At 42.7% G+C, this 21,784-nt stretch overlaps 1 long non-coding RNA gene across 3 annotated transcripts in view; it reads right to left on the bottom strand.

The window, feature by feature from the left end:
• Window positions 1–21,784, bottom strand: part of LOC105469082 (uncharacterized) — a 96,558-nt gene that overhangs the window by 19,034 nt on the left and 55,740 nt on the right. Inside the window, exon 8 of one of the 3 annotated variants that reach the window (XR_011615977.1) lies at window positions 580–911. The exons of 1 other annotated variant lie outside the window; for it this stretch is intronic. This is a non-coding gene — a long non-coding RNA (uncharacterized lncRNA). Of the gene's footprint in view, window positions 1–579; window positions 912–15,658; window positions 17,553–21,784 lie in introns of those variants that run through there. One more of the 3 variants, XR_011615980.1, reaches the window with a different exon arrangement.

A 21,784-nucleotide genomic window follows, 5' to 3' on the forward strand; every position in this document is an offset into this window, starting at 1 on the left:
CCGTGTTAGCCAGGATGGTCTCGATCTCCTGACCTCATGATCCACCTGCCTCAGCCTCCCAAAGTGCTGGGATTACAGGCATGAGCCACCATGCCCAACCCCCCAAACAGATCTTAAGAAAGAAACCTGAGAGCATTCAAAGGTCAAAACAATTGGAGCTAGTTCTTTCAAGCTTAAATATTCTCATCTGTAAAGTGGGGGCAATAACTGTGTGTCTTATAGGGTTATTTTGAAGGCTAAATATGTGTACAAGCCTCAGTCTACTGAAAGGTTGTTCAACCATAACACTCTTTTCATGTCGTGTGGGAAAATTCTTTGTTGGAGGTTAGGGACACTGTCTTGTGCATTACAGGATGTTTAGCAACATCCTTAGTTTCTATCCACCAGATGTTAGCACCCCACCCACAGACTGCCATCTTCTCCATCATCACCATCAAAAATGTCTCCAGACATTTCCAAGTGTCCCCTGGAAAGGTAAAATCGCCCCTGGTTGAGAACCACAGTTCTAGTGCTTGGCATTATTCCATAAATATCAGATAATATTTTTATCATTATAATTATTACTAAAGGCAACATCACCCTGCTACAGAGACAGCTCCTTGGTCTCACGGAATCCCTGCAATAGTTGCTGCATTTCTGCGTCTTTCCGAGAGTAAGGGTTGAAAAGAGATAAGGTCAACTCATCTGACAACAATCCAATAGGAAACCTACTGTCTCCGTAGAAGTTCTTTTCATGGAAAGGAAATGGGCTACAATTTTGATCTGCTGCAGGAACTAGGTCTATTCCTCAGCCTCACAGTTTGCAAAACGCTACAGACTTCCGTGGGCATAAATTCTCCAGCTTTAGGGATTGCTGGTGTAGTTGACTCTTGAAGCTGCTCTTGGATTTCCAAGGGTAGCACCATTTTTACCTGAGAAAAAAAGGAAAAAGATATTCAAGAAGGAGCACTTTTCAACAGAAGTTACTCCATTTGCTGTTTTTGTGGTTTTGTGCTTGTTTGGGTTTGCAAGTGTGTTTTCTGCCCAAATTGTTCTTGCATATTCTAACAGTGTTTGCTTTACGTGTTTTGATACCACGCTGTTTTGAAGGTACAAATGTTTTTCATGGCATGTCTTGTGTTAAATGTACAAACTGAGAGGTGAATGTCAGTGACTGAATAGAGTACAGTATTCCTCAAAGTTTTTAACCAAATAAACGCTAAGAGGAAAGTGAAGCGAGATTTCTGGAGGTCTGGAAGTGGCCAGCTGACAATATGGCATCTCTATATCTCCTATTTTTATCTTTACGCTAAATGCAAATTTTACTTTCTGTGCTAAAATAATGTTTCCTTAGTTTCAAGGTAAAAATGTGTAAATAGACTCTCCATATTGGCTTGTTTGTTCTGTGGATTTTCCTCCTCCCTTTTTTAAAGTATATGCAGTGAATTTGCAAAGATCACAGTCTTGGAATCTAACAGATCTGAATTCCAGTCCTTGGCTATACTACTGATAGAATGGGTTAACTTGGGCATATCAGTTAATCCTGGGGACCCTCAGTTTCCGTATCCAAAATGAAGAAATAAGAAGTGACCTACTACATCACACCATTATAAGAAGTAAAGGTAATGTATGTAAACAACAGAGCAGAGGGCCAGGCACAGAAAGTTCTCTATAGTCATTAGCTGGCGTAATTATTATGAAGAGGAGCACTTTTGATGTAAAACATAGGTAGAGGGTCATAAGTTTGTTAATCTGCCCCTACCTCCCAACCCTCTACCTACCCTCCATACCTGGCCACCTGCCTTATACAGATATTGTCTAACCTTTAAAGAGGAACACTTTTGATATAAAACATAGGTAGAGGGTCATGCAGTACATGAATGAGAAACGAAACAGAGGTCTGTTAATCTACTGCCACCTCCCAACCCTCTACCTACCCTCCATACCTGGCCACCTGCCTCTGTGCAGATCTTGCCTAACCTTTCCCAACAGGAAGAAGCTGGGCTCTTGTGAAATACTTCCAAGGATGAAACTAACACAGCTCATTAACCCTCCCAAGTATCTGTGCTATAAGGATTTCCTGTCACTTTCCCATGACTGTGAATTACATCTACCCTGAGCCCCACGTCAAAATCTGGGACATTGCCTTGTCATGCTGACAGTTGCCCAAATTTGCCTGGCTTTGTTCGCGTTGCTTCCCAGACCCCTCTTCTGAAGATTCCGATTTGCCTGGTGTAGGCAGAGGGGCAGAGAATTTATATTTTTAACAAGCCCCCAAAGTATTTCCTAAGATTGTGCAAGTTGAGAAAGCACTGCATTGTGCTATCTGCTTCTGTTACCCACAGTACCAGAACACATATCTAGACATCTAAAACAAAAAACAGCAGGTGTAATATCTTAAAAAAAAAAAAAAACTTGATCATGGCAAATTTAATATTAGTCTAAATATCTATCAGAATTCAAACATACACCCTCCTTGACCCCACAATTCTACTTCAAGGAATTAATCTTAACAAATATACTTCCAGATTTACAGAAAGGTAAATGTAAAAGCATTGTCTGTAATGCTGTGCAGAATAATGCAGAAGACTGTGAGAAAAAAAAAACCTAATGTCCAACAATGGGGGAAGAAATTTATGGCATAGTCATATCATAGAATATTATGGAGCTTTACAAAGACAGTTGTCTGTGTTTCGGTATTTTACATCCATACAAGCCATTCTGTGTGTGTTGAATTAAATAAAAAGTATCCACGTTACATTTTAAATTAAAAATGTCAAAGTGCCTAATAGTATGGGCAGTAGTCAATCTATCTCCTTCCTCTCTATAACCTTTCTAACTAGATTGTATGTGTTTTGTGCATTATAAGATGTTTAGCAACATCCTTAGCTTCTGTCCACCAGATGTTAGCACCCCACCCACAGACCACCACCCTCTCCATTATCACCATCAAAAATGTCTCCAGACATTTCCAAGTGTTCCCTGGAGGGTAAAATCACCCTTGGTTGGGAACCACTGTTCTAGTGCTTGAATAAACACACATACTATCCCTGGAAGGATAACCAGAAGCACCACTGGTGCCTGTGGGGTAGGGGACTGGATGGCTAGGAGCGAAGGCCAGGAGGGGACTGAATTTGCACAATATGTTTATTGGACCTTTCGATTTTTGTATCATGAACAGATTTGACCTATACAAAAGTCTGTTTTGATTTAAAACAAAAGCCCTCAGTCTAGCTAGCACTCACACGCTACATTTATTCCTTCCTTTTATCCTTCTCTTTCCTTACCCCACAGCTTTGCTCCTCCATTCACATTAGGAGAATCTTTTCCTGTCCTCCATTCCCTCCACAGTGTGGACTACCTCTCTCCCTATTTCCACTCTTCTTAAGCTCCACTCTTTCCTGGAGGTATGTCTGTCACCTTCAAGTTCTACTAAAGCTGCCTTGAATCTAAGCCACACAGGAGGGTTTGTCGCCCTGATGAAATACATTCCATGGCCATACCCTTCCTGTGCATCTACACATTCCTCATCAATTGGAGATCTTATCACAGAGAAATGCTTAAAACATCATTCACTTTAGTGTCAAACTTTCTTCTCTCTTATTTTAAATTTTCATACATTTTTCATCTATGAGTGCCTAGAAAAGAGTGATATCTGTTTGAATTTGACATGTGCGTTGGCATTTCAAACATAAATTTCCCCATAAACAGCAGACTCCCTATTTATTCTATACAATAACAATATAAGAAAGACCTACTTATAATATCTCCTACCGGCCTAATTATAAGCTCTTAGAAGCGGGGAGCTTATCTTTCACCATTCTACTTTCTTCTTAGGGCTTAATGCAGAAGTTTGACATTAAAGACCCTCAGGAAGTACTTGTTGAGTGAATATCAGAATGAAGTAGTGAATGTACTTTTTAAAAATTTTTATTTTAATTTCTGGGGTACATGTGCAGGATGTGCAGGTTTGTTACATAGGTAAACATGTGCCGTGGTGGTTTGCTGCACCTATCAACACATCACCTAGGTATTAAGCCCAGCATGCATTAGCTATTTTTCCTAATGGTCTCCCTCCCCATTTGACCCAGCACTCCCATTACTGGATATATACCCAAAAGAATATAAATCATTCTGTTACAAAGATACATGTATGCGTATGTTCATTGCAGCACTATTCACAATGGCAAAGACATGGAATCAACCCAAATGTCCATCAGTGATAGACTGGATAAAGAAAATGTGGTACATTTACACCATTGAATACTATGAATCGATAAACAGGAACGAGATCATGTCCTTTGCAGGGACATGGATGGAGCTGGAAGCCATTATCCTCAGCAAACTAGGGCATTTGCAGGAACAGGATGTACTATTCTAATTCATTTCTGGGAGCATTAATTGTATTTTGGCAGAAGAACGTATGGTTTGTGATAGTGTCAGTACCATGGTTGCACAGTCTGTTTGTTGCCTTACAGTTGTTCGCTTGTTTTTAGTATAGTCATTGAGTCTCCCTTGCTTATCCTTGACCCCATCTATGTCCTTCAGAGCACCAAGCATAGGGATTTGTCCACAGCAGGTTCTTGAGAAATGGTATGGAATGAATGGCCTTTGATTAGCAATATGAAGAACATGTAGAAAGCTTGGCAAAAGGATAAGCAGTAAAAGTAAACAACCAGCTTGCCCCCAAATCTGCATAATGTTATATTAAATGTTCATCATGGGGGGAAGAATGGCAGGTAGGTTTGGGGCGTTAGCCATCTCTCCATACTTTCCAGGAAGTTGGATTTATGTCTTCTGAGGTAAGAACTAGAACAGAATATTTTTTCTAGATATTTGTGCTTTGCTAACTCCTGTCTTCCAACCAGGGAGAAGGTCTGCCTATTACAAAAAGACTGTGATCCTTTGGACTGTCAAGAAGTTAATTAAAAATTATAACTGGTATTAATAACAGACGTGGTCACAGGCCAATTCCTGTGGGTTTTTTCACTTATACATGCTCTCAGGACTCTCCAAATGAAGGCTAGCCCACAGTCACCACAGTGAGGGAAGGTAACATTCATGGAGGGCAAGGAATTAGGATCACCCTGGGGACCAAATAATCAATAAAACCATGATTGTGATTTTACCTAGATTAAGTCAAACATCAAGGACTCTTAGTACTTTCCCAATGCTCACTTTCCACCAGTAAGTTAGCAGCACTTAACATGAGCACACTGGGCATTACCTCTGCAGGAACAAAAGCTCACATGGAGCATTTTACACTCTGAATAGAAGAGTTTGCCTTTGACATCTCAGTGACCAGTGTGAGTCAATTTGGAGACCACGTTGAACTATTTCTATCTTGTGTTCAGTTGAGGATGTAAGTGGTCCTCCAGTCAACAGAACCCATCCAGGTATGACAGAGAGACAACAGCTTTGGGGTGAGGCATTTTTCATGTGATGTCACTGTATTAGTCTGTTCTCACACTGCTATAAAGAACTACCTGAAACTGGGTAATTTATAAAGAACAGAGGTTTACCTGGCTCCTGGTTCCACAGGCTGTATAGGAAGCCTGTCTGGGGAGACCTCAGGAAACTTACAATCATGGTGGAAGGTAAAAGGGAAGCAGGCACAATTTTCACATGGCAAAGCAGGAGAGAGAGAGTGAAAAGGGAAGTGATACACACTTTTAAAACAACAAGATCTTGTGAGAACTTACTCACTATCACAAGAACAGCAAGGGAAAAGTCTGCCACCATAATCCAATCACCTCCCACTGGGTCCCTCGCCCAGCGTTACAATTCAACATGAGATTTGGGTGGGGACCCAAAGCCAAACCATATCAGTCACTAAAAAGTAATGAAATTATATTACCTGTATCTGAATAGAACTCAGTTGTTAATATGTGATAAATGACCAAAAAAAAAAAAAAATCCTAAAGTGGACCCATCACCTCTGGGTATGACCTATTTTTCCAGAGTAAAGCTGCAATTAGATGGAAAAAATGCATGCTCAAAATAAAAGGTCTGCTACTTTGGAAGCTTTATGTAAAAGAAGACACTGCACAAGAGGTCTTCCAGGCTGACCTTGTCTGGTGACCACAGTCAAGTTACTGAAGATGGCATCTGTAGAGCAGATCCAATGACACCTACCACACAGAGTTGTTGTGAATGCAGGTTGATAGACATAAGGTACACAGCATTATGTGACTGTCGAGTGCCTAGTGTACAGTAGGCACTTAACAAATGCTTGGCCCATGGGAAAGAACAATACCCAACTACACACCCAACTTCAGACCCAAACGAGAACTTGATTTCCACCATAAGCCATAATGATACAGTGCTAACCAAGAGGCTAAGACTGCAGGAGGCCAAGGGGGGCATTCCTGCAAAGCCAATCTACAGCTCAGGGAAGGTTCTGAATTAAATCCTCACCATGCAGGTCTAAATGACACAGGGAATGTTCCCTGTGGGACTTTAGATAACTCATTTGCCTGCTGCATAATTCTCAGTACTGAGGTTGCTTCCTTCCCTGATAATAACTGTCCACTAGTTAGCTCATGGCCAGCGGGCTGAAAAACAGAAAGTGGTTGGTGTCAGCCTCCTGAGTTGCCAAGTGGAGATATTTTTCTCAGGTTTCTGGGTGAGTTTCTAAGCCAACACCCTTGAAAGGGAAGCAGTGCCTTCGTGCCACAGGCATCCGGGACACAAGGCCTACACAGTATTTTTGAAAAGTCATTATCGCCCACTGACGATAAAGGGGCATTCACAGTGGGCAAAGCCATTCCACGGGAATGGGTGGAGCTGGTGCTACCAGGCAGGCCGTGGACCAACTTTGCAGCCAGTTTTCTTTTTTCCAGCATCTCTGGAGTTGAGCAGGTGCCAACACAGCTAACAGCTTTAGGAGGCCCCCGTGGACACAGATAGCAAGCCCCCCATCTTTTCCGTGGAATCTAGCAGCAGCTACCAGGGGCGTCATCGCATTGCATTAATTTTTTCCCTTGCCTGGTTTCCCACATTCTGTGACCACCTTAGCTTGTGCCAGGGAAAATATTGAAAGCCTAGGTAAACGAAGGGGAACCCAACATTCACCAGTCTGGCCTTAAAATAGCCGGTGGAACGCCCCCATCCCAGAGAGTACACAGGCAGTGACTGCAGCTAGTGTGCTCAGAGCAGCCACCCACCCCACCCCAACGGCTCATCCGATTCCCATGAAAGCCTATCTCAGAGAGAGGACAAAGCAGCAGCCAGGCTCCTTTGCTGCCTCATTCCCTTTGGGTTCAGGGATGTAGGTGAATATTAATGAATACCAAGTGCCCTGATGCAAACCAGCACAAGCCACTGGACTGGACGGGGTGAGAACCCTGGTAAAATATGTCTGGGGTGGTGCACGAGTTGAGCAGAGAAAATGGAGAAAGCCAAGAGGAAGAGTGTTCCCACAGGAGCGTCAAGGCCTCGGGCGTTACGGGGCACACCCCAGGGCTGAGCTCCCAGGGAGAAGGGAAAATGTTTCCACACTGACTGCTGGGCAGCCTGGGACGTAGCTCTAGAACCTGCTGCTGTGGCCCAAGGCTGCATATCTTGGAAGGAGTGCACACAGCAGGGAGAGGGGCCCAATAGTAAGAGGTGCAGAAGGAAGAAAGGAGAACAGAGAGAAGATCATCTGGGGTCGAGGAAAAGGAAAAGTGTATAGCATAAAAGCTTTATTTTCCCCATAAAATATTGCCTGATTGAGCACATAAACATGCAGGATACCCAGTGAAATCTGAATTTCAGATTAACAACAAATACGGTTTTCAGGATAAGTATGCCCCAGGCAATGTTTGAGACATACTTAGACTGAAGAAAAAAAAAAAATCAGTGTCTATCCAGAATTCAAGTGTAACTGGGTGTTGTGTATTTTATAGGCAACTCTATCCCCACATCTTGCCCCCTGGGCTATAATGGAAACCCTCAAAGGCTGAGACTGTTTCTGCCATGTCCTTCCTGCATTCCATGTGCTACTTTGCTCTGTAATGTAGCACAGAAAGGCATCATAGCAAGGATAAGTGTGAACGCTCAGCAATCTGACTGTCCTGACTTCACCTGTTATTAGACCTATGATCTTGAGCAAGTAACTTAATCAGTGTTTCCTAAATTTCCTCATCTGCTAAATGGGGATAAAAATAGTTGCCTGACTTAGAGAGTGGTTATAAGAAAACAATACATGGGGGCCGGGCGCGGTGGCTCACGCCTGTAATCCCAGCACTTTGGGAGGCTGAGGCGGGTAGATCACGAGGTCAGGAGTTCAAGACCAGCCTGGCCAAGATGGTGAAACCCTGTCTCTACTAAAAATACAAAAATTAGCCGGGCGCAGTGGCAGGCACTTGTAATCCCAGCTACTCGGGAGGCTGAGGCAGAAGAATTGCTTGAATCCGGGGGGTGGAAGTTGCAGTGAGCTGAGATTGTGCCACTGCACTCCAGCCTGGGTGACAAAGTAAGGCTCTGAGAAAGAAGGAAGGAAAGAAGGAAAGAAGCAAAGAAAGGAGGGAGGGAGGGAGAGAGGGAGGGAGGGAGGGAGGGAGGGAGGAAGGGAGGAAGGGAGGGAAGGAAGGAAGGAAGGGAAGAAGGAAGGAAGGGAACAACAATACATGGAAAGCATTTATCGTATCATAGGTTCATGGAAAGTACTCAATAAGTGCCAGCCATTAATCACTATTGTTGTTATTATTTGACACTTGGTAAATAAGGGAGTCTGATACAGAGAAACTAACTCATGGCTGTTAAAGACCTGTCTGAGATGACCCTGGACTTCCACAACCAGCTTTGTGACCTTGAGAGAGAATTTTCCTTTGGGGTTCCAAGACACCTTCTAATTCTAAAATCCTATCATTTAAACAGATTGAATGAGTAAGAACCAAATGAAATAAAACTATCTCCGTAGATGTGTGCATGGGCTAAGAGGGTTAGAAAGCAGAAGTGTAACAGAGGATGTTTCACTAGACAAAATAATGATAATAAGCCCGTTCCCAAAGGCAAGATGTCTGGCTTTCGCAATGTTCTGATCTCAGAAAGGCTAGGTTTCAGAGACTTGGACAAAAGACAACTACATTAGAGCAGAGTATGTCTGTCTCAACTTGGATTTGCAGGAAAAAATTTTTAAAAACCCTAGTGCTATGGTCTAAATGTCTGTGCTTCCCCCAAATTAATATGTTGAAATTCTAACCATTATATTAATTTGAGGTGGGGCCTTTGGGGCATCATTAGGTCATAGCGGTGAAACTCTCATGAACAGAATTAGTGTCCTTACGAAACAGGCTCCAGAGACAGCCCTCATCCGTTCCACCATATAAGAAGAGAGAGAGAAGGCTTCATCTGTGAACCAGAAAGTGAACCCTCACCAGATACCATATCTGCTAATGCCTTGATTTTGGACTTTCCAGCCTCCAAAACTGTGAAAACTAAATTTATGTTATTTTTAAGCCACCCAGTATGTGGTATTTTCTTATAGCAGCCAGAACAGACTAAAACAGCTAGTGTAATACCAGAATGGCCAAAAGGGAGAACCTTCTCAACTGCCAGCTTACCCGGCTGCAGTAAATAAATTCAAGGCAGCCAGCACCAACACTGCAGAGAAGCCACTGTCCCCACCATCCACAATGCCTTTGTGGCCCAAAGTTACTCCACTCTGGGCTGGGCACAGTGGCTCACCCCTGTAATCCCAGCACTTTGGGAGGCCGAGGCAGGTAGATCATGAGGTCAGGAGTTCGAGACCAGCCTGGCCAATATGGTGAAACCCCATCTCTACTAAAAATAGAAAAATTAGCCAGGCGTGGTGGCACGTGCTTGTAGTCCCAACTACTCAGGAGGCTGAGGCAGAAGAATCACTTGAACCTGGGAGGCGGAGGTTGCAGTGAGCCGAGATCATGCCACTACACTTCAGCCTGGGCGACAGAAGGAGACATGAGAGCTCAATTTAAGATGGGATCCTGGAACTGAGAAGGGACACTGGGGTAAAACTAGTGAAACCTGATAAACTGTGGAATTTAATTAATTCTAATATACCAATGTTGGTTCCCTAGCTGTGACAAAGGTACCACAAAACTACGAGACGTTAACAAAAGGGAAAACTGAATGATGCAGTAAATGGGGACTCTGTAATTATCTTTACAACTTTTCCTTAAATTTAAAACTAGTCTAAAATATGGCATTTATTAATAATTAATATTAATTATTAAGATTAAGAAAATGTGGCACATATACACCATGGAATACTATGCAGCCATAAAAAACGATGAGTTCATATCCTTTGCAGGGACACGGATGAAGCTGGAAACAATCATTCTGAGCAAATTATCACAAGGACAGAAAACCAAACACCGCATGTTCTCACTCATAGGTGGGAACTGAACAATGAGATCACTTGGACACAGAGTGAGGAACATCACACACCAGGGCCTGTTGTGGGGTGGGGGGCTGGGGGAGGGATAGCATTAGGAAAAATACCTAATGTAAATGACGAGTTCAATGGGTGCAGTAAACCAACATGGCACGTGTATACTTATGTAACGAACCTGCAGGTTGTGCATTTGTACCCTAGAACTTAAAGTATAATAAAAATTAAAAATAAATAAAAGCAGTAGAGATTTTATAATTGCCCACATATGCATAAAACATCTGTGGGAGGAAAAGCAATAAACTAATCATTGCAGTTGCCTCCAGAAAAGGACCTCAGTTGCTGGGGGAGGTAGTTTTATTTTTATATTTTGAATTATAATTCATGCAACCATATTACCTCTTTAAATATAAGAAAATTTACATCTTTTAAGAAAAAGAATTTTTAATACATTTTAAATTTGTTTCTATAAGACACCTTAGTACTCTGAGTAACACATTAAACCAGTAGCTCCCCCAAAGAATTCATTAACTTGGATTCATTGCTTTTATTAATAAGTTAGATGTCCTAAAAGTACAAGGCTTCGAGGATGAACGGTATTAGGGGTATGTAAGTCTTGAGGAAAAAGAGAACATTGGATAATGGTGTTCTCGGGATATTGTCCAAAAAAGTCCCAAGCCTCCATGAAACATGAAAGTATGAAGTAACAGAGAGATAATGGAAAGAGAGATAGAATGCTACGCAGACTAACTTTGCTGACATAAAAAATGATCAGGATTAGCTCTCCTCTGCTTCCCAATAGACTATATTCTATATCATCCCAGTTCTAAAATGAGCCTCCCTCTGCCTCTTGGCCCTTAACCAAAAGAAATAGACTGAACTGTTGAACTTCTAAAGGACACCGGGGACCCTGCGAGAGCTGCCTCTGGAGCCATTCTTTCCTGCACTTTGCCATCACCCTCTGTTTCAGCCACCACTCGGCAAAAACCAGCTGAGAGGTGACTGTGAAATGAATTCAAATTTGACTCCAAGAGGGAAACAGGGCTCTCCAGGCAGAGCCATAAGCCCGAGAGAAAGGGCACAAGATTAACAGGTCACTGAGCCAGCCAGGGCGAGGAGCCAGGAGGACACCCACCGAGAGAGGCAGGGAAACGGTTAATAACTCAAGGTGACAAATTAAGCCAGCTACTCAGGGGCTCCAGTTTGGCTGATTGTGAAGTCAAAACAGAACAGTCGGAAACCGGGAAGGCGCTGTCACTTTTACTGTATTTTTCCACACGTATTTTTATTTTATTTTTTAATTTGGAAATGTTCGTGGGGAACTGGAAAATGCAGGCTGGAGAACTCCTGGGGTCTGGGAGGGGAGACACTGTGTCTTTGCTGGATCTCCATCCAATTTGGACCAGCCGCTCCCTACAAGCTCCAGCCGCCAGGGGCAGTGAGTCTCCTAGTGGTCGTCCTCCTTCTCTGTCCTCCGCCCCCCACCCTGTGGAGATATTCTCACCTCCTCTCGTTTTCACTGCCCCTCTGTGCCAGCGTGCAACCTCCTGCCAAGTTACACTAACAGTGTTCTCCATCCACCAGCCACACCGGCCTCCTTGTTGCTGAACCCAGCAGCTGCTTAACAGGCAGCAGATGGAGAAAGGGCTGGAACTCTCAGGCAGGAGGGAAACCTTGGGTGGAGAGGCAGAGGAGAAATAAAATGCTCTGCACCTATCCCAATTGGTATGTGGCAAGGACCCAGCGTTCTCAATGCCCCACATTTGAACAACTAGCCCATAGAAATTCCCTAAAAGGAAAGGGTAGGCCCAGGATGTTTAAAATGATCGTGGACCCCGTTTTGGGAAAACTGAAGGAGATTAGGACGAACTGTGACAAATGTATTCTGAGGTTTACCTGCCCCTTGGATCTAAGAACCCTTGAGCTTCTTAGTGGAACCTTCTAGGCATAAGTTTTTACTGTGCATGTAATTTCTAAATTAGAGGATGCATGCTTATCACAACTTTACATTTAAATGATACTTTCTACATCAGAGGATATACCCTCTGCATAGATTAATCTTGTAGATTATTTTAACTTCTGGTAGTAGAATTGATAACTTGACTTTAATATTAAAGACAAATATGGCCCCCACCACCAACGCACGAACACACACACACACACACACACACACACATTCACGGTTCATTCTACAGAGGTATCTCCATGTGGCATTGCAATTCCAAATTTGAGTTTAATGTCATCCATTCTAAAGAAGACAAAATGGTTTTACTAAGTGAATTTTAAGCAAGAGAAAAATGGATAGAAGGCAGCATACACAAGTGCAGATATGTGCAGGTCAAACACACACACCCTTTCTCTTCCAGTGAGCACTGCACTTGCTTCTGAGCACCCAAAGGACACTTTGAGAACCCCAAAACAGCTGCTAATGAAATGGCATTTCTGCTAGGGAAATGCTTCCCTATCATTAGGCCAAAGCTGTAATGCTCAGGTCCTGGGTTTCTTAACGATGGTTTGGGGCTAACGCCTGGTGGGTCATCCCCTGAAGACCTTATCCACCCAGTTGCAGTCTCTGACCCTATCTCATGGAATAGTGCAGAAACACAATTCGCCCATTGTTCTCTGTCTTGGAGATTGAAGGAGGGGGGAATACAAACCCCCACCTCGAAAAGATTAGTGCAATTATTAGCCAACAGTAATGGCTATAAGCCAATCTGTTCTCAAATCCTCCTGAGCACCAAGTCACCTTAGAGTCTCTTAAAGCCCCAAACACAAGACTGTGTGTTTTCTTGAATTTTGCCATGGTGTTCTCGAAGGCTGCTGGGCCGGTGGTTAATGCCGCCCTTACCCACAAGGCTAATAAGCAGAGAAAGAAACAGTGAATAATACATGTGTCTGAGCCCTGGGTCCCCATACCCCCATAAGTCTGTAAAAAGCAGATGTCCGGTCCAGACAACATTGGCAGCTGCTTCACCTAGCGTTGTTTGGGCAAAATGCTTGTTAGAACACAACCATAGATTGTGACTTATAGCTAGCATTAATTATAGAATTCTTGAGCAACGATGTGCTTTTTCCTTACAGGAGTAAATTTTTTGACCCCTGTGCTACCATTAGCACTGCTGGTCATTCAAGGTCTCCCATCAGGAAGTATGAGAAAAGAAGTTAAATTCTGTTCCAAGATTTGGTACACCTGACTTATACTGCACGCATATTTCAAAGTGTAGTCTCAGAGAAATGAGGTCTTATCTTAAGCTACTCAATGTATATTGATTAAATATAGATGATGATGGGAAATACAAAGAAGGAAACTTCAAGGATACAAAAGTTTTTTTTATATATTTACAAAATACCAAAGCAACCGCTTAACTGACTGAATTTAAGTCGCTGATCAATTAAATGAGACATTAAGATAAGAACTTGTCAACTGAGTCAAAAAACTGACTACTCCACTTAAGAAAGCACATGCCTGTGTAAATAAATATAGAGGTGTACATTAACATAAATCAATACCTACAGTTCAGGGAACTATTCAATCATTTCTTCAATCTTCAAACCATTACTGATTCCCTACTATATTCCTGGCACAGTTAAAACCAGAGGCTTGATTTATTTTAGAGTAGCCATATAAAAAATCTCTTTTATTTCTAGAGAAATTCATACTGCTTAGGAAACGCAAGCAAAGGAAACAAAAGCCTCAAAGCTGAGCAAATAAAGAGGTAATTTTCTATGCAATGGCCAATTGGGGGAGATTTCAAGCATCTATTGTTCATTATTGGGAAGACCTATGTTAAACTTTGTACGTGTCTATGAAATACTTTTATGAGGTATTAAATATAACCCCGTTCCTACGAATTAATACCATGTCTTTGCAGCGTTCAGCCTCATTTCTCACACAGCAGGCTATCAGAAAAGTCTCTGTTGAAAAGTCTAGAGTTTGAGTCGAAGTCACCAAGTTACAATATATTACAATGACTCAATATTCTCCATTATTTATTCTCATACACACACCTTAACAGAACAAGCGATATACCCGCTGCGTTTGTATACAGCTCCCATGATGTATATTCTAATACATACCCTTAAACACACATGCACATACAAATCTGTTTGTCATCTGGGAAGGCTAAGATTTTAGTTAAACCTCAGAAAGATTTCTGTGTAATAATTGGAAGATAACTGAAACCCCTGATGACTCATTTTCTCTACTCACAAAATGGAGGTTAATAAAAATAATAATAATAAATGGGTTCATTTGGAAAGTACCTAAAATCCTGAGGCTAAATGTATTGTGTAGATATAGGAGAATCTAGTGTTATAAAAGGTATACATGAGACCACTCTCTGGCATTATTCACTGGTCATAAGATAGATGGGAATATATCGCTACTAGAAGAATTTTCTCCTCGGAATGCCTAGAACTCAGCAACCGATACAATTACTGTCTGTAAGCAGTATGGCATTTTCAAGGTTTTGTCAAGCAAATATTTGAAGTATATCTATCACATTCGGGTGGGCATTCCTGTGCAAATACAAGCACAGGTACAAGCCCATTTAACCTCTGTACTCCTCTCTGCAAAATGGATATAAGTCCATTCAGGTCTATTACTTGATCATAGCCAGTAATGATTATTGTAATCCAGGAGAAGGAGAACCAATAGCAGAATAAAGAATATTGAGGCTCTGATGAAACACAGAACCCCAAAACCCCTGGGTCCCCCTTTCATCTTTAGTTACTTGTCAGCCCAGAGGCCCGGCCTGTGGGAACCCAGCTCAGCAGCACCTTCATGTGGATGAACTTTCTAGATAAGCGCCCTGGGTACCAATATGCCGTAGGAAATCCGATCCACAGCTTGCTGCTCACTCACTTAACTTTCTTGTGTTGGAAACCAGGCAGGGGCCCTTCACACTTTCCAACAGCTCCCTTGTTTGCTTATGGGGAATCATGCAGATTGAGAGCAAAGGAGAAATATATAGGAGGCAAGGGCAGGGGATAGAGGCCTGGCCAGGAGCACGAAGATTCATGGTAAGAAAGCCTGCCCTTTGGGAGAAGAGTCATTCATACCTCTCTCCATCAATCCATTGCTGATTATCTTCCCTAACTCCCTTCCCCCAATTCCTACACATCAATACAATTCCTTTGTAGAGGTTGGCCGGCTTCTCCCCCAGCAGGTGGCCGGAACAGACTCTGCTGGGAGATTGCAAGTCACCCCTAGTGCCTACATCGAGGCAAAAAGAGAAGAAATAAGGATCACAGTGAATCCTCTGTCAAGGTTAGCAAAAACGAGATTCAACTGACAGCTTTTTAGCCCAGGCAGCTACTCACCTGGATCTGGCATGAGGCTTGACCAAGTCAGGTAAAACTCCAAAATCCAAATGAGTAAGTCCAAGAGTCTCTACCCTGCCATCTTTTCCTCTGCCCTTGGCCATCGGGTGTGGTTTAGCTGACCAAGAATATGGTTCTTTTAAATTCAGCAGGGTTGTAGAACTCCCAGGCCTTAGTCTAATCCTGCCTACTATTCTTCAGTCTCGGAGCTGCTTTTGAAGCCGGAAAGTACCGGCAGTGGAGTGCAGAAAGCTTGCTCCAAACATTGAATGAGCCCACAGAATACCTCAATCCGATCTTTTATAGTGCTTTGTTTATTACCTGTGTGCCCTTATTTCATAAGGGAACTGAGAAAGAGAGAGAGAGAGAGAGAGCAGGAATGATGAAGATGACTATTAGTAGCAATCCAAAGACACCTTTTCTTAAGCCTCATTCATAGAAGCAAATGTGGCCAAACAACCTAGCAATTGTTCTCTCAAATGTCACCTTTCTGTATGGGCCACTGTGCCGATAAAACTCGGCTCTCTCGTTTTCTGCTCCCCCTGCAGCCCCTCCCTGAAAAATTACGATGTTATCCTCCAAATATCTCCGGAGAAATTGAACCGACAAGGAAAGCTTTTCTTCTTCTCCCTCCCCGTGCACCCTCCTCCCGTTTTTTCTTTCTTCTTCACGCAGCTTGAACAATTTGGCTCTGTTCTGGGTGCATTCCTGTGGCCCATTCTCTTTCGGTCCCCTGTACAGGCCTGAGGATGGTGGGCCAGAACACAGGCCCACATTCAGACCCAGGATAGCGCTTGGGGGGAGGACTGGGGCGGAGGAAAGTGAACCAAATGTACCTAGGATTGTTGCGCCACCAACTTAATACCTGGGCAGAAAGACAAAGGCTCTTTAGAAAGAGCCTGAGCTTCAGGGTAACCCATCCCCCCACCCTCCCAGAGTTCAAAAGATAACAGGAGCTGAAAATAAGGCACTCACATAATTAAACTTTTCCAAGTCATTTCAGGGGACATTACACATGATGACAGAGAACTCCCTGCTAACCCTTTCTGATGAACAATCTTTGTTAAGACAAGAAGGGAGCCTTTTTCTCCCTGTGTGTGTGTCCTTGTGTCTGCAGGCCCATGTACCTGCACAGGTGCATCCGTGTCTGGACGAAGTGATCAAGCCCCACACCTTTTTACATAAGCAGAGGTGTAACCATTGCTTGGAAATCCTCTGATTTCAGGGCAGCCTACAAAATGAGGAGGCCCTCTCAGCATGAACTCTCTTTTATTCTCAACAAAGGGTATGTGGGCATTTTAAAATTTTTATTCATGTATTTATTTTTGCTTGGGATCCAGAATTTGCACGTGCCCAGGTTAGAGGGTAGAAGGCTTGGGAATCAGTTCTGACAGTGAAGGAAAAGGAATTCCTGGGTCCATACAAATCATAAAGTGTTTAGAGGGCCTTTCTTCCAAAGGAGGCAGGTGCCACACCTGTTAATATAGTCAGCCTTCAAAAGGCAACTTCAAGACAGGAGCTCATCATCCTTAGCGTCAAGCTCCTTAGCCAAACGTTTTATTAAAAAGAAGAATTTTTAGTCAGAAAACTGGAAAACCCTGACACAAAAAGCTACCCCTACAAGACAACTGGGAAATAAGAAGGGAACAAGGGGCCGGGCGCGGTGGCTCACCCAGCACTTCAGGAGGCCAAGGCAAACGGATCACCTGAGGTCAGCAGTTCGAGACCAGCCTGGCCAACATGGTGAAACCCCATCTCTACTAAAATACAAAAATTAGCCAGGTGTGGTGGCGGGTGCCTGTAATCCCAGCTATTTGGGAGGCTGAGGCATGAGAATCTCTTGAACCCAAGAGGCAGAGGTTGCAGCGAGCTGAGATGGCACCAGCTGAGATTGCACTCCAGCCTGGGCGACAAAAGTGAAACTCCATCTTAAAAAAAAAAAAAAAAGAATGGAATAAGCGTGCACCTTAACACCAAACAGGACTTCTGCTCTCTTGTAAATAAAACACAAAGATACACTTACACCACTGCTCTAAATCACTGCTTATTTGATTTTCAAGAAGACTATTTGCTCCATGAGACAGGGACTGTGTCACCGAATCCCCAACATCTAGCACATAGAAGTGCTCAATATCTCTCTCCGAATGTTGAAAAATTCCAGATTCACGAGGAAGAGGAAAACAAATATAGAGTGGTACGCTGGAGCTGTTCCACACCCATTCACAAGAGCCAATTATTAAATTTATGAGAGTTTTCTGAGCCAATTGTTAAACATGGCCACTATTAAAAGTTAAATTCTATAAACTTAAAACTAAATAAATTGTATTAAAAACAAAGGTAATGAGCTCATCACTTCCTTGTTATTTTACTATTACCTACACTCTGGAGGTTGTTTACATCTGCTGTGTTTATATGGTGGAAATACTGTGTCCTAGTGACTACCATGCATCTCTACCCTGCTCTTATTTCAATTATGTCACATTTTTAGCTTAAAATAGGCCTTGGTGGGAACACTGACACCATGGAAATCTAAAAATGCCATAAATCATGGTTTTATGGTTTTGTAATTGTCTAGACTTGAGACAGCGATGAAGAAAATATTAATAATGCAGATTAAACATAAAAGTAAATCATGTCAAGGGTTTTTACATGGTGAGTAGCAAAATAACAACCAAAAAAAAGTTAAGGAAATGTTCTTCCAGTATTCAAAAACTACTCCTTGATTGAGAGAAGCAATCACTTACATCATTTGACTAAGAACTGACCTTCCAACATACATCTTAATTCTTTCATTTATTTTCTTCTTTCTTTCTTTCTCTCTTTCTCCTTTTCTTTCTCTTACTCTTTCTCTTTCTTTCTTTCTCTCTTTCTTTCTTTCTCTCTTTCTCCTTTTCTTTCTCTCTCTCTCTTTCTTTCTCTCTTTCTTTTGAGACAGGGTCTCACTCTGTCACACAGGCTGGAGTGCAGTGATGTGATCTCAGCTCACTGCAACCTCTGGCTCCCAGGTTCAAGCAATTCTTCTGCCTCAGCCTCCCAAGTAACTGGGATTCTCTCTCTCTCTCTCTCTCTCTCTCTCTCTCTCTCTCTCTCTCTCTCTTTCTTTTGAGACAGGGTCTCACTCTGTCATGCAGGCTGGAGGGCAGTGATGTGATCTCAGCTCACTGCAACCTCTGGCTCTGAGGTTCAAGCAATTCTTCTGCCTCAGCCTCCCAAGTAGCTGGGGTTACAGGCAAGTGCCACCTTCTCTGGCTAACGTTTGTATTTTTTAGTAGAAATGGAGTTTCACCATATTGGCTAGGCTGGTCTCAAACTCCTGACCTCAAGTGTTCTGCCCGCCTGCCAAAGTGCTGGGATTACAGGCTTGAACCACCATGCCCTGCCATTCTTTCATTTCTCAACAGACATGAAAATATCAACCAGCACTAATGCTGGAACTGTACTTTTTCACCAACTGCAAAAGAAAAAAAATCAGTAAAATGCTTTTGTGAGAATCAAGCAGGTATATGGAATTTATAATAAAGGATATTTAATATTTTATAATTATTTGCAAATTGTGCGCTACACATCCTTTACATCAATAAAATTTATAGTAAACTTATGTCCATATTAACATGAATTTTTTTTGAGAGCTGATTCTTAAATGTTTACCATCTATGGTGGCTCACGCCTGTAATCCTAGAACTTTGGGAGGCAGAGGTGGGCAGATCACGAGGTCAGGAGTTCAAGACTAGCCTGGCCAACATAGGGCAACCCCGTCTCTACTTAAAATACAAAAATTAGCTGGGAGTTGTGGCACGCACCTGTAGTCCCAGCTACTCGGGAGGCTGAGACGGGAGAACTGCGTGAACCTGGGAGGCAGAGGTTGCAGTGATCTGAGACCATGCCATTGCACTCCAGCCTGGGTGATAGAGTGAGGCCCCATTTCAAAAAAATTACCATCACACTACTTACTGTCCAATAGCATACCTATATGTAAGGAAAGGGGGTAATCTGAATAATTTATAGGATAATAATTAAATAGAGGTATAGAAATATGTGCATATGTGCATGCATGTATATGTTTAGTCCATCATTTAACTTGGGGTTAGTAGAGGCAGATCACAAAACACAGAAACAAGGCTATTGGTAGAAAAATGAAGCAACGTGAGCTATTCCTACCTGCCGTACAAGTTTCATCAGGGTCACCGAGAACAAGACTCATCAAAGGAACACACACAAAAAACACACAAAAGAAACAACACACAAAAAAACAGAGACAAATACTGTGTGTTCTCACTTATAAATGGAAGCTAGTAATTGTACGCATGGACATGGAATACAGAATAATAGATATTGGACATTTGGCAGGGTAGGGGAGTGGAAGGGGGGTGAAGGATGAGAAATTGTGTAATAGGTTCAATGTATATTTTTCAGGTGATGGCTACACTAAAAGCTCAAACGTCACCACTACTCAATATATCCATGTAACAAAATTGCACTTGCTTCCCTTAAATTTACACAGATAAAAAAATTTAATTAAAAAAATACAGACAAAGGAGGCAAGAGTATATTCTTAAATTTTTCACACATCTGTATAGTGTTTTATATTTTCTAAAAGGACTTTTCTACAAACCATATTGTGTGAGCCTCATAATGTTCTTGTGGGAAAAATAAACTAGAGCGTATTACCACTTTGTGGATGAGCATACTAAGGTTCAAAAGGCTTATATAGCTTGCCCAAAGTCACACAATGGAGAATGGCTGAGATAAGAAGAGAACCCAGGTCTTCTGATTCTCATGAGAAAGTCAAAATACTCTTTTTGGAACAGCTCTTCTGGAAAGTTCTATCCCTCTTAGACCTCAGTTTAAGCAAGGAGGCAGTTCAGTGGGGAGAGAGAGAATCTGCAAGCCATGTTGCCAATCCCAGCCAAGCTTACTAGCTGTACCTCCTTGGGTAAAGGGCATTTAATATCAGAGCCCAGGGTTTGAACTGTCTGTGTGCCCACTTCAGCCACTGCACCCCTGGCCAGAGTAATCAAAACTTCAGTAGACTCATAACTATGGCAGAGTCAAGGTCCTACAGCACCATTGATTAAAGTGCTGGTTTTCATACTTCTTTTTTTCAGAATAGCAAAGCTCTATGTGTTCCAGCAAAATTCTATTAGAAACAATAAAATACAATTCAGAGAAAATGAAAAGTTTCTGCAGTTGAATGGAAATGGTGGGATGACAGTGGTTGGTTACCCCTGCTGGCTGCTCGTGGGGACCCTTAGTATCCCCAAAGAACCCTCATCTCCTTAGGGCCCTTTAAAAATTACCGCACCTGGCCGGGCACGGTGGCTCACGCCTGTAATCCCAGAGCTTTGGGAGGCCGAGGCGGGCGGATCACGAGGTCAGGAGATCGAGACCATCCTGGCTAACACAGTGAAACCCTGTCTCTACTAAAAATACAAAAAAATTAGCCGGGCGAGGTGGCGGGCCCCTGTAGTCCCAGCTACTCAGGAGGCTGAGGCAGGAGAATGGCGTGAACACAGGAAAATGGCGTGAACCCGGGAGGCGGAGTTTGCAGTGAGCCGAGATCGCACCACTGCACTCCAGCCTGGGCGAAAGGGCAAGACTCCGTCTCAAACAAACAAACAAACAAAAAACCTCACCTTAACATTTAATACTGTTAAGGGGAATATGTGTGTTTGTGTTGTGTTTGTGTTGTATGACTATGTGTGCCTATGTATGTGTGGACGTGTGTGTGTGTGTGTGTATTGAAGGGGCAGAGTATTCTGTTCTAGATTAATATGGGTCTCCTCCTAAAGCCTGGAGAAGATATCTTAGAATATCCTGCCACTGGTCACAAGAGAGCAAAGAGAACAAGTCGGGGCCCTTTGGGAGAACTGGGTGAAAAAAATATATAGCTCCAAGCATATACCCTACCACAGCAAAGCAAGTGGTGAATCTGTCTCCATAATAATGGTTAACAGCACTGCTGGTTAAGAGGCAGGCACTGCTCTGAGCACTTCAAGTGTATTAGGGTTTTAACTGTTTTACCGTATCCCTCTGAGACAGCTGCTGTCATCATCATGACTCTGACCAAAAAATCGATGCAGAAAGAGGTAACATTCTCAAGCTTTTACTGCTTGTAAGTGGTGAAGC

This window comes from Macaca nemestrina, chromosome 17 (genome assembly GCF_043159975.1).
Source record: "Macaca nemestrina isolate mMacNem1 chromosome 17, mMacNem.hap1, whole genome shotgun sequence".
Classification (NCBI taxonomy): Eukaryota; Metazoa; Chordata; class Mammalia; order Primates; family Cercopithecidae; genus Macaca; species Macaca nemestrina.